Source organism: Odocoileus virginianus, chromosome 23 (assembly GCF_023699985.2).
Source record: "Odocoileus virginianus isolate 20LAN1187 ecotype Illinois chromosome 23, Ovbor_1.2, whole genome shotgun sequence".
Lineage (NCBI taxonomy): Eukaryota > Metazoa > Chordata > Mammalia > Artiodactyla > Cervidae > Odocoileus > Odocoileus virginianus.
Window position 1 is genome coordinate 3,430,389 of NC_069696.1, and position 14,124 is coordinate 3,444,512.

Consider the following 14,124-nt stretch of genomic DNA (forward strand, 5'->3'; position numbering starts at 1 on the left):
TCATGACAGTGACACTCTCTGATTATTTGTATGAACTCTGTCCTGGTTTATTTTCTCTTTTTTTGCATCCTCTTTCAGACTCTGATGAAATTAGTGTTTCTCTGTACTTTTTTAACAGCCCAGGAAACTTAAAAGGGAAAAGGACTGCCTGTCCAGGAGGCTTGACGAGAAGGCAAAGCGCTGTCAGAGGGATAATCCAATTCTACAAACGTTGACTGAGTACCTTCCTCTGTGTCAGGCACTTGGTACAGAAAGAGTAACAAGAGCCTTTCTTGTCCCTGCTTAAAGGATCTATAACCCATCAAAGGAAAAAATCTCATAATCAAAAAACTGACAAACCACATGAATTCTTTCTTAAATGTTAAGGCATGTAAAATATAGTAGGGTCATTGTAAGTAGGTGTTTACCAAATCATTGTTGAATTAAAGAATAGCTGAATGGATGGATGGATGAATGGATAATGGAAGGATGGAGGGATGGAGGGATGATGGAGGGATAGAGGAAGAGATGGATAGGTGGATGGATGATGAACAGGCAAAGGGATAGAGAGGTAAGTCATGAATAACTCTCAATACAGGCAAAGTAGAAATGCCCCCAGGAATTGCTTCCTTAAGGATGTGTCTACACCAAAGCTCCCAGTGGCTGGTTTTGCCTCCTGGAAGCTTTGCACAAGCAAAATAGCTTTACAATGCCTAGAATCATTGAGAAAATAAAAAAGCATGAAGAAAGTCAGAGCTTAGATATGGAGTAATTAAAAACAATGCTTGAGGAAGACAACTTATACTCACTGCCATATTTTAATTTTGTCCTAATCATATCTTTTCCTAAGAACTGTAAACTCTGGGTTGTAATTAAGGCATACCCTAATAGTTAAACTGTTGCTTTAATGAGGAGTTTTTCTTTTAGAAATAGCAAAATAATATGGCTGAATCACACTCTTCATCTCTTATCCATTTCTCAGTCATACAAAACTAGAGTAAATTTATTCATTTTCCCCTACATTCCCTCCAGCTGGTAGGGAGACACGGTCACTGTGGGCATAATCTAGGAAGAATTGCCAGACTTTTGGAGAATGTCTTGCTAATTCACTCAGAATAAATGAAAGCAAGAGACAAAAAAAGGCTTATTTTACTGGGGAAGAAATACAGTAGACCAGCAAATCCTGCTGATTACGGGAATCAGATCTTAAGCAACTTCCTTCCTTTTGCTCTGCAGAAGACCCCGTCAAGAGGACAAAAAAGCAGCCCACAAACAGGGAGAAAATGTTTGCCAACCACACATCTGACAAAGCGCTGGTGTCCAGAAGAGGTCAGAACTCTTAAAATTCAATAGTAAAAAACAAACAATCCTACTAGAAAAATAGGCCAGAAATACAAAGAAACATTTCAACAGGAGGCTAGACAGATGGCAGTTAAGCCTATGAGAAGACAGTGAAGAGCGCCAGTGACTAGGGACATGCAAACATAAGTCACAGCAAGATGTCATGGAGCTTGGTCAGAACGACCACGGTCAAAAAGTAGGGGCCACATTAAACACCGGTGAAGATGTAAGGAAACAATGACTCACACGTGGCCGGGGGGCATGTGCAACGGAGCAGCCACTCTGGAGAACAGTTTGAAGTTTTGTTCAAAAGAACTAAATATGCAACAATCACATGACCCAGCAATTGCACTCCTGGGTATTTATCCTGGAGAGACGAAAACTTGTATTCACACAAGAAACCCATACACAACTGTTTCTGGCAGCTTTCGTCAAAAAAGCCCCAAACTGCAAGCAACACAGGTGTCCTTCAATGAATGAACGGGGACAAATTTATACCAGGAATATTGCTCAGCAATAAGGAGGATCTATTGATATATGCAACAGCTTGGATGAATGTCCAGAGAATTATGCCTAGGATACAAACCAAGCCAATCCCAGAAGGTTACAGAACATATGATTCCATTTATATAGCTTTCTTGAAATGACAAAATTATAGAAGTGAAGACCAGATTAGCGGTTGCCATGGGTAACTGAGGGGTACAGTAGGAGGGGAGGGATGAGGGAAGGCGTGGCCATAAAAGGACAACAACAGAGACCCTTGCGATAAGATGCTCTGCATCTTGAAAGTACTAGCATATTTCTCCTCCACATCCTCCTTATGATACTGGCTATAGTTCTGCGAGATGCTACCACGGGGGAAACCAGTAAACAGGGCCTGGACTTTCTCTGCATTTTTCTTACAACTGCCTGTGGAATGAAAATGAGCTCATAAATAAAAAGTTTAATTTTTAAACATTGCACCAGGAAGCCCAGATTCCTGTGGTGGGTGTTGGAGAAAGATGACAACAGATTCTGCATGTGAACAAGAGGGGAAAAGCCAACAACCCCACAAGGGGTCAAGACACACACACACTGATATTCCCCTCGCAGGAAGAAGAAAGGAAAAGAATTACCATGCAGGCTGGTTTACCAAAGAAACCTCTTTCAGCCCAAACTTCTCTGAAGCCAGAGGCTCCATTCAGCCTGGCACACGTTCAAACAGCAAGGCCCCACCCCTCCCCGACACAGACTTGGAGATCTGATCCGTTCGCACAGAGTCAGCAGTCTGGAACATGTGTTTGCAATTGGAGGCTTCCTGTGAGGTTCGCAGGCCTTCATCACATGTCTTCCGGCATCTCTGTGGTTTGGGAGGCCTGGCCAGCCGGTCGTTGGACTAAATTTCTGGCTGAGCACAAATAAGGGGTCTTAGGGGCAGTTCTCCAGCCAGCAGGCTGGACTGTGGGCCTTAGGGTGCAGACGGGGCCTGCTCTCATGCATTTTCTCAGAAGATCATTTATCTTTTTTCCCCTCGTGTCAGAGAAGAAAATCCCTCTAGGACTGACCCACTGCTCCAATCCGGCCTCTCCGGGAGCCAGGGAGGTGGCACAGAGCCCCCTGCCCTGCCCACCCCCACCCTCCCTGCAGCCCAAGGGAAAGCTGGCAGGCCAGCTATACACGTCAAGCAAAACCACTGCCTGCCCCCAGCCTGGTGCCGCCAGGTGCCCCACGCACCCTGGCTCATGCAAGGCCTGTTTTGCAGGAGTCACTCCCAGAGGAGCCGTTCTCTTCCTAATGTGCTTCTTGGGCATTTCAAGGGATTCCATGAACCACACTCTCAAAAATCATGTTCTAAGGTATTAGCGTGACCGATTTCTCATTTAATCTGCCCCTACTCAACTTCTTTTCCGGATGGGATAACAGAGATCTGGAAAAGCTCATTCTTTCTCACTTAACGCTGACATCCTTTCAACGATTTCTCCTCCCCCCGCCGTCTGCTTCAGGAAACAGAAATCAAGAGTTTGATGAGGAAACTTTCGGGAATTCCCTGGCAGTCCAGCAGTTGGGACTCTTGAGTTCTCACTACTGCAGGCTTGGATTCGATCCCTGGTCAGGGAACTGAGATTCCACAGCCATGTAGCTGGTCAAAAACGGTACATAAATAGGTGGGGACTTCCCTGGTGGTCCAGTTGTTAGGAATCCTGCCAATGGAGGGGACATGCGTTCGATCCCTGGGCTGGGAAGATCCCACAGGCTGCTGGGCAACTAAGCACGTGCACCGTTATGACTGTGCCCAGGTGCTATAACTACTGAAGCCCGTGGGCCCCAGAGCCTGCGCTCTGCAACAAGAGAAGCCACAGCAATGAGAAGCCCGTGCACTGCGACTAGAGAGCAGTCCCCGCTTGCTACAACTACAGAAAGCCCTCACATAGCAATGAAGGCCCAGCACAGCCAAAAATAAAGAAAGAAAATTCAAAAATAAATAGGTGAAACACTTCTTTAAGCTATCAGCACACACTGATTCTCCATCTGGTCAGAGTCCTGAGCCCCCTCCCTCCATCCAGGGTCTCCAGGACTATCCTCAAAGGCAAAGGAAAGCAGCTGATGAATTTTTCCAGAGGCTCTTCTGCAAATGTCCTTTATCTTATGCAGCCTCAGGGCCCACATATTGGAAAGAAATGTCAGCCAGCCAGGGGGACCATGAATGTTCTCTATCCGAACATGGAACTTTCTCAAGGCCTGTGCTTTTGTTTAGTAGGGGGTGAGGTGGGCACAGAGGAGAAAAGTGAGAGAAAGGACAAGGAAAACTGCCCAAATGACTAAGAAATCTGGTGACAGAACAGTTTCCAGACTCTGACGTCCTGGCTCCCCATTCCCAGGGTCAAACATCATGTCCTCATGGATTACGGGAGAAGGTCCTCAGAAACAGGGGGAAGGGGCCCGGGGTGCATCTGCAGGGCTGCTGATCCTGTCTCAGCGGTACCGTGAAGGCTACTTACCGGGCCAAAAACGCAATGGAGGAGGGCAGGTAGGGCGGCAAGTGCAGTGGACTTCCAGTGTGTGGATTACATGCTCTGCAGTTCTCTGTCCTCATTAGTCAGACACAGATATTAACACGCACCTCACCTTGGACAGCAAAGAAATCAAACCAATCAATCCTAAAGGAAATCAACCCTGAATATTCACTGGAAGGACTGATGCTGAAGCTGAAGCTCCAATACTTTGGCCACCTGATGAGAGGATCCGACTCACTGGAAAAGACCCTGATGCTGGAAAAGACTGAAGGCAAAAGGAGAGGGTGGCAGAGGATGAGATGGTTAGAGAACATCACCGACTCAATGGACATGAATGTCAGCATACTACATGAGACAGTGGAAGACAGGGGAGCCTGGCAGGCAGCAGTCCCTGTGGTTGCAAAGAGTCAGACACGACTGAGCAACTGAGCAACAGGAGATGCCATAAATAACAGAAAGTCTGACAACCAGGCCCCAGAGAAACAGGGGTTCTTTGTTCTCACATGAATCTAGAGGTAGATATTCCAGGGCTCAGATACTTATTCCATATTCATCGACCCTAAGACCCACTTTTCTCTTTTTCACATTTTAACATCTTGGGAATCCGACTGTGCTTTACCAACAAACCAGGGTTTCATTAGCAGCAAGCACATCTCTTTCCTACTGATACTTCAGTAAAGGTGTGTCTTAAAATATGAACTGTGTTTCAGTGAAAGACAACGTGTCCTCAGGAGCTACACTCTTACCTTGGGGGCATTCATCCTCCTGCCTTGCCTCATGGTTGCAGGGTGGCTGCCGCACCTTCGACCATCACATCCAGATTGCAGATGGCAGGAAAAGAGACGTGGGAAGGAAATTCAAGGTTTTTTCTTCTGGAAACTTTGTCTTTTTAGCTAGGAAGAGATGTTCCTTCCAATAAATGTCCACTTTTATATTACTGACCAGGACTGAGTCGCATGGCCATCTGTTGGGTGCTGGGAAGGTAAGCTTTAGGTTCCCAGGTTCTGAGTAAGCCAATGTGTCGTGTCTGCTCCAGGAGGTAAAATAACAATCCCATGTCCTGGCTATTGTAAATAGAGCTGCACTATAGCCAGGACATGGAAGCAACCTAAATGTCTATCAACAAAAGAATGGATAAAGAAGATGTGATACATACATACAATGGAATATTACTCAGCCATAGAAAGGAATGAAACAGTGTCATTTGCAGCAATGTGGATAAACCTAGAGACTGTCATACAGAGAGAAGTAAGAAAGAGAAAAACAAATATCATATATTAATGTGTACATACGGAATCTAGAAAATGATATAGATGATCTTATCTGCCTGCAATGTAGGAGACTCGGGTTCAATTCCTGGGTTGGGAAGGTGGACCAGATGCCAAGATCTTAGTTTTTGACTGTTGAGTTTTAAGCCAGATTTTTCACTGTCCTCTTTCATTTTTAAGAGGCTCTTTAGTTCCTCTTCACTTTCTACCATAAGGGTGGTGTCACCTGCATACCTGAGGTTATTGATATTTCTCCCGGCAATCTTGATTTCAGCTTGTGCTTCACCCAGTAACTACTCTGTAATAAAAATTAATTTGAAAATATAGTATAATAACAAGCCCAGTCTCTGCCGGGTATAATAGTAGAAGCTGCCCAAGCAGCAGCTCTTTGCCTCTACACACAAACAAAAAGGCATGACTTCTGTGCTGGGGTGAGGAAGCCAGTACACTAAACAGCCTCCCTTCTTGGAACGTGGCAACCAACACTCTCTAGGAATGCAAATGAGCTTTGCCCAGGAAAGACATACAAGATTCTGCAGAACTATCTCCACAAGCTTATACACCTATTTATTTTCTGGTGCAAAATAAATAAACACACTGTTGTACTTTGCTCACAAATGGTTTCTTTTGTTTTTCCTCCACCAAGCACAGCCCATTTCCTGCTCCCACTCTTGGGCACTCTCAGCCCTGCAGCCCTGCATCCCCTTCCAGCCTCAGCAGGAATGAGCCAGGCATCCTGGGCATCCGGCCATCCTATGGATGTGCCCAGCTTTCTCAGGCAACTGGAAAGGAGCTGATCTCTCTTCAGCCCTTCATAGGGCTTCCCTGGTGGCTTAGATGGTAAAGAATCTGCCTGCAATGCCGATGACACGAGTTCAATCCCTGGCTCGGGAGATCCCCTGGAGAAGGGAATGGCAATCCACTCCAGTATGCTTGCCTGGAGAATTCCGTGGACAGAGGAGCCTGGTGGGCTATAGTCAATGGGGTCTCAAAGAGTCGATACAACTGATCGACTAACACTTTCACTTACTTTCAGCTTCTCATAGATTAACTCACATAATCCTCCTGAGAATCTGCACGCAGGGTCTAAGCATTCCTATTTGCCAAAACTACGGCTCGGAGAAGTTAGGGACATGTTCAGGGTCACTGGCTGGGAAGCAAGGAGCTGAGACACAAACCCAGGCCGCCTGCACCCCATTCCCCCTGCAGCATGACTCAGTGCCTCCCCCGTGTTGCCGCTGTGTACCTCTCTGTTTAGGCCAGAAAACAGCACATCAGGAGGCCACGGAAAGAGGAGGTATTGCAACTGTGGGGGCCCTAGGACCCCAAGACCTCCTCTCTTCTACCCGTGCTGGGCGGGCAGTGCTCTGGAATCATGGAGATGGCTGGCACATGGCCAGCACAAGACCAGCTAATCCGGTTCCCTCCTGAGACAGGTGAGGACATGGAAGCCCTGAATGGTAACAAGAAGAAATGGAGCCAGGGCTCAGACCACAGCTTCTAGGCCACTTGCCGTTTCCAGCATGATCTTCAAGCTCTCCGACGACAGTCACTCACAGAGCCAGGCCAAGAAGCTGCCCCCACCGCAGCTACCTTGTGGATTTCCATTCGTCAATTGCACAAAAATATTTCCAGAGGGAGGACCACAGGCCCAGCATTGTTCTGGAAACGGGGCGACCAACAAGAGGTTATGACTAGGTTCTCATGCAGCTTATATCCTTGTGTGGCAGACAGGAAGGTTGTATAAAGGACCCGGAGCTGCACTTGAGAACGGGGGTCAGGGAAGCACTCTCGAAGGAGGTGACACTTACATGGGGAAGGATGAGAAAGAAGCAGCAGGTGAAGGTCTGGGGGAAGAACGGTCCAGGCCGAGGACAGAAGGCCTGGACGGGGATAGGGCTTGGCTACCCTAGCAAAGAAGGGAGGCCACTGGGGCTTGATTCTGGAAGAGAAGAAAGTGACAGGAGGGAGAGGAGGCCAAGGGCAGGTCCCGTGCAGCCCAGGGGCAAGGAGAGGGGCTTGGCTTTTGTTCTCCATACAGTGAGGAGTCACTGCAAGGTTTGCACCTGAGCCTGTGCTCTCACTTCAGCTTTAGAAAGATTGTTCTGGATGCTGGGGGAAAGAGCAGAGAAGGGGCAAGAATACAAAGAGGCAGCTGAGTCCTCAGGCAGGATCAGCAGTCCTCAGGTCATGTCCTCATTAAACTGTGAACCTGCAGTTTTCACAAGGCCGCACGGCACAGCTGTGCAGGTTGTGCACTGCCCAACTCTGGGATGCCCATCACTTAATCTACGTATGGACAGCATCCTGACTGCTTCCGTCCTTTGTGACTCTGAAAGACTCTTACCAGCCTGACATAGTCATGTCAAAGGAGCAAAATGAAAACCCCTTTAGCATCATTTTTCTACATGAAAGTGAGACACACTACAAATCACTGTGTCTAGGATGGGATCCTTAATTATACAATGATGTAAATAGGAGGAACCATAAAGTCTAAAATAACCTTTAATGAATTCACATCCACTGGAAAATACATTAATCCCTTGGTTATCTGGCTCAGCACTTAAAAAAAGAATCATTGATGATCCCCCAAAAATGGACTTATAATTGTAATTGATTTAAACATGCACCAGGGACTTCCCTGGCAGTCCAGTGGTCGAAACTCCGCCTTCCAGTGCAGAGGGTTCAGGCTCCATCCCTGGTTGGGGAGCTAAGATTTCACATTTGGCCTCCAGGCCAAAAATTCAAAACATAAAAAAGGAAGCAATGTTGTAACAAATTCAATAAAGACTTTAAAACTGATCCACATAAAAAAAAATCTTAATAAAATCAGCATGCACGGGACGATGGGTACTCACAGAGACAAGCTGCAGCTCTTCCATGGGCAATGGCATTTCAGTTCATATTACTGTCCAAACCTGACTCATGAATATTTAAAACGAACATAAATCCTCGTTCATTCTCTCATCAAACATGTGTTGAGAGTCTGCTGTACGTAGCCAGACATTGCTGGGTCTTGGAGCAAACAACCTGTATGTCCCCTGCTTTCATGGACCTTGGCATCTAATGGTCTGCACAGACACTAAACAGGGAAAAACACACAAATGCATAGACCGTTATAACTTATAATAAGGGCTAGAAAAGAAAAGGACAGAGAAGAGATTGGGGTGGGGGAGGGGACTCCTTTAGGTTGTAAGGATCCGAGAACAAATCCCTGGTGCCTTTATGATGATCAAGGACCACCATGGCTGTGACACCTTTCCATGGCTCTCCCGCCTCATTCTCCTCAGTCTCTCTTCAAGCTTATATTTGCTCAAGAATTCATTCTCTTACCCCCATTATCCTCCCTGCCCACCCCAGGCACTCCAAGCTCTGGGACTCTGAAGCACGCAGATAATCCTCAGAACCAGCACCACATATCAAAGTGTTCTCGGGGGACAGCAGTGAGCAGTCTTGAAGAGAGAGCTTAGTTTCTTACCCAGGAACTGGACCTGGGTAGCCTGGATGAAAACCAGGAATCCCGGCCACGAGTCCACCAGGTGTGTGGGAGCAAGCACACAGCCCCTGGAGTCCCCACATGAACCCCCAGAATTGACTCAGCCTCACAGACGGCCTCGGCGGCCCCACAGCAGACTGGCAGACAGACTCCCGGACCAGCCTGGGAGCAGAGCAGCAGAGAGCATCACAGAAGAGCCCTAACCCCTACCGGGTCCCCCAGCAGGGGACCAGGGCCAGACCCCAGGCACAGACTCCCCAAAGACGTCTTTGCAAAGTCTGCCCAGGGCTGTGCTGCTGAAACTTACCGCATCACCCGAGTGTATCCAACAGGCTTAAGAGCCACTGCCCCCAGCAGACCGGATCTGGGAAATTTACATTAACCACATTTTAGATTGGGCCCAAATCATGATCTATGCTGTCAGCAGAGCCTCTGGCTGGTTTCATAATTTATCCCACAGGTATCGAGGTCTATTACTGTCCGGCTGTGCTCCGAGCTAGAGAAATAAAGATGAATGGAACCCAGTCCTCATTCTCCAGCAATTTCCAGCTGACCGACTGTAGCATCCTGGGGTGTCCTGAGCTAGAGCACCCATTAGTCCAAATGGCACCTTTTACACAAACTAGGAAAAGGGACCCGCTCTGGGCCAGTGTAGTCTGGTGGACAGATGGGGCCAGCCACTGGTCCCCTTCTGTCTCTTCATCTGAGTACCCGGATGCAGCAAGCAATCTTGCCTCTGAGCTGGAAGGTCATGATGGGCTGACAACTTAACAGTCAGTGTCTAGCAGATGTTTCTGCTCCCGTGGGATTTGCATGTTAATGACGTCTTTCAAATGGAACACAGACCCAAAAAGTCCCATGACAGTGGAGGGAGAGTAAGCCAGCTCTGAGAAGGTGAGAGCTGTAAACTCAAGCCAGCATGGTGTTTATTGGAACATAAGAAACCATAATGTTTAAAATATACAGGAGCTCATATTCAGAGCAGCAAACCGGTATTAACGGGGACCAAGTGATAGATAGAGTGGGAGCTTTTATAGTCGCTGTGGGACCCAGTTACACTGTAGCAGTGACTGTGCTATAATTATTCTCGACTTGTTTAATGTGTTTTTAGTATTTTAATGCCACAGGGTGCCACACACACACACCAATGAGGAAACACACACATACACAAAGGTTGGAAACCTTCAGTCTACCAGGAAAGAGGTGTAAAGAAAAGAATTCTAGCTCCTTGACTCAGTTCTTACTGGAGACCTCAGATCAAGAAGACAAGACACATAATTCTACCTGGAGAGGTCAAGGAGGGCTTCCTGAAGGAGGTGAGAATGCAAACAACTTTGAAGACGGAGTAGGAGCTTCCTGAGCAGACAGGATGGGGAGAGCCTTGTGCAGATGTGAGAGGAAAGAGCAAGCTTTGTGTACATCCTGACTGTAGGCTGTGATGTGGCTGGATGTGGGGAGGGGATGAGTGAAGGATGGGGTAGGACGGGGAGGGGAAGCAGCTCATGAAAGAAAATCAATGACGTGGCTCTGTTCCTTTTATTTCCTTTCAATTCAATGCCCCCCCCAAACCCTGCAGAAAAGATAAGATTAGTCTGAAGACATACATGGCACTTTCTTTGGGATCAGTGCGATTCTACAAGCCTGCATCTTTAACTTGAGTGGGAAATGAGTAGTTTGCAGAAATATCCAGGGCCCAGCTCTGCCGAACAGAAGCCCATGTTCAGGACCAGTGATGCAAAATGAAAATGGAGGCCTCTTGTTAGAAAATTACGGAGAATTTCAAGACAGCACCAGCAAAGCATTAAATGAAGGACAAGCCTCTTTGTGTCATCCATGATTCTTTTTCTAAGTGCTGGGCCAGATAATCAAGGGATTCATGTATTTTCCAATGGGCATGAAGTAATTAAAAGTACAAGATTAATGCCATTTTCAAAAACTGTATGGTCCTAGAGATGATTATACTAAGTCAGCGGTCCCCAACCCCATTTTGGCACCTAGGGTCAAATCTTATATATAATGGAATACTATTCAGACATAAAAAAAGAATGAAATTTTGTCTCCAAGTCAGCATCATGGATGGACTTGTAGGGCGTTATGCTAAGTGAAATAAATCAGAAGGAAAAAGACAAATACTTACAATGTTATTGATATGTGGAATTTAAAAACTACAACAGACTAGTGAATATAACACACAAAAAAGGCAGATTCACAGATATAGAGAACAAACTAGTGAGTACCAGTGGGGAGGGGCAATAGAGGGGTAGGGAATTAAGAGGCACAAACTATTACATAGAAAATAAGTCACAAGGAAATACTGCATAACATGGGGAATATAGCCAATATTTTATAATAAGTATAAACGGAGTATAACCTTTAAACACTGTGAATCACTGTATTATACCTGTAACTTACATAATATGCACCAACTACACTTCAATTTAAATTTTTTAATTAAAAAAAGAATGTAAAATCTCTAAGTCAAAATGCTCCGTTTATGTCATTTTTACCTTATACATTTTGAAACTGTGCACAAAGATTTATCAGTACAGAAGACCAAAGCAGAACAAAACCCTCTTCTCAGACTATTAATTCTTTTGGCTTCAAATTCCATTCTATCTTATGTTAATAACAGCACACCTATTTCCCATGGTGAGCGTTTCCATTTCTTCACTTTGAAACTTTCTGTCTTATACTTTTGTATCCCCATTTAAACAACATATACCTGGATTTTGTTTTGTTACCCAATATGAGAGGCACAACCTTTTAATGGACACTTTAACCAAAGCACACAAATTGTGAGCACTGGAATACAAGGATGTATTTGGCCCATAAACTTGTATTTTCTATTCACAAGGCTTTCCTATTGTTTCTTTTCTTTTTTTCATTTCTTATTTTTGTTGTATTAGTCACGTTTTAGTTGCTGTGTTTCCCTTCTCTCTTGTAACAGTTTAAATTTATATATCCCATTTCTACTCTTCTTTTCTTAAACCTTTAATTTTTTTTCAGTAGAAGAAATTTTTTTCGATAGAAGAAAATGAACAGTTTTATTTCCAATGATGTGTGATTTTCAGTTGATAACTACTTTATCTTGCCCTGTTTGTTGTTGTTTTTAATTTTTAGCAATGTAAAGTTACACAGATATTTTCTTCTTGTGAAAAACAAAAACATTATGGATTTGGTCAATTCCTCTTTACATCCAGAATGCCAATCCGCTCTCAAAAAGTAATGACTATATTAAGTTTAAAGATATTCTTCTAACATTTTCCATGGATTATATTATATATATTACATGTATATTCAGTACATGTGTGCTTGGTCACACAATCGTGTCCAACTCTTTGTGACCCCATGAACTGTAGCCTGCCAGGTTCCTCTGTCCATGGGATTTCCCAGGCAAGAATACTGGAGCGGGTTGCCACTTCCTACTCCAGGGGATCTCCCCAACCCAGGGATTGAGCCCACATCTCTTGCATCTCCTGCATTGACCAGCTAATTCTTTACCACTAGCGATACCTGGGAAGCCTCACATTCAATACACATATATTCACAAAAACTGGTATTTTCTTCAATTCCATTTCTAGAAATCTGTTATGAAGAAATAATTGAATAAGTTGGCCAAAATATTAAGGAAGGAAATGGCAACCCACTCCAGTATTCTTGCATAGAGAATCCTGTGGATGGAGGAGCCTGGTGGGCTGCTGTCCATTCTGGCTGCTGTCCAGAGTCGGACATTACTGAATCAACTTAGCATGCAAGCATGCATTGGAGAAGGAAATGGCAACCCACTCCAGTATTCTTGCCTGGAGAATCCCAGGGACAGAGGAGCCTGGTGGGCTGCCGTCTATGGGGTCGCACAGAGTCGGACACGACTGAAGTGACTTAGCAGCAGCAGGCCAAAATATATGTGAAAAAATGTTTCATAACCACACTGAAATTTTTAATTAAAAACACTCTAAATATTCATCAATAGAAGACTGGTTAAGTAAATTGTGGTATATTCATATATTACATCAAAGGTGATGTAATATATGCTTAATTTCATTGACATAAAACAGTGACTAGAACATATTTTTAAAAGAAACAAGGATTTCCCTGGTGGTCCAGTGGCTAAGCCTCTATGCTCCAGTGCAGGGAGCCCAGGTTTGGTTCCTGGTCAGGGAACTAAATCCCAAGGGCTGCAGCTAAGACCCGGCAGAGCCACATACGTAATAAATATTTTTTTAAAAAGAAGAAGAAAGAGAAATAAATCAGGTTACAATCACACACACACACAAGTGTGCACACACGCACACGCACACAAATACACACACACTATGGAAAGGGTACTGACATAATAATCCAGTGATTCCCTCTGATGGCTAAGATTTCAAGTGATTTCTTTATTATCTTATATTAATTGAATTTTTACAATCAGCATACATAGATGTTATAATTTTAAAAATATTAAAAAATCTTTTCCAAAAAGATTAATCTTAAATGACATAAATGCTCCGAGAATATTTTTCATGTTTATCCAAAGGTTTCTCCTCCTCCCTGGCATATAGCCTTTGACGCCGGGAGATCCTATGTCCCCATTATAAAAGCAAGCTCTGGAGAACTTCTAAATAAGGAGGAAAGAGGGTTAGCATCATGTGCTATGCATACTAAAAACATCCAGCTGCAAATAGTCTGTGTCACTTCGCATGTCACTGGTATTATTTGCTCAGCTGTCAGTCCTTATGTTTTCTGAACCCTAGACACGTTTTTCTGTGTTTTGCCTTAAATAATATTCTTCTGGAAAAGAAGCAGGCACTAAAGCCCTTCGTGAAGAATGCCAAGAGCATGGCAAGCAGTCTAAGCAATGCTTCTGACACTGTTAATGAAAATCAATAATTATTTCAAGTACTCATTAGTGCAATTAATGTTCTTGGCGTCATTAGAAGTGTGCCTCGCAACCGCTGAAAAACTCCTACTCCTGGTGGAACATTTCTGTCCTGGGAATCATCCTTGAGATCGTGAGGTTTGGTGCCACAATCATTTTGTTACCACCTCCTATTAAGCCCCAGGA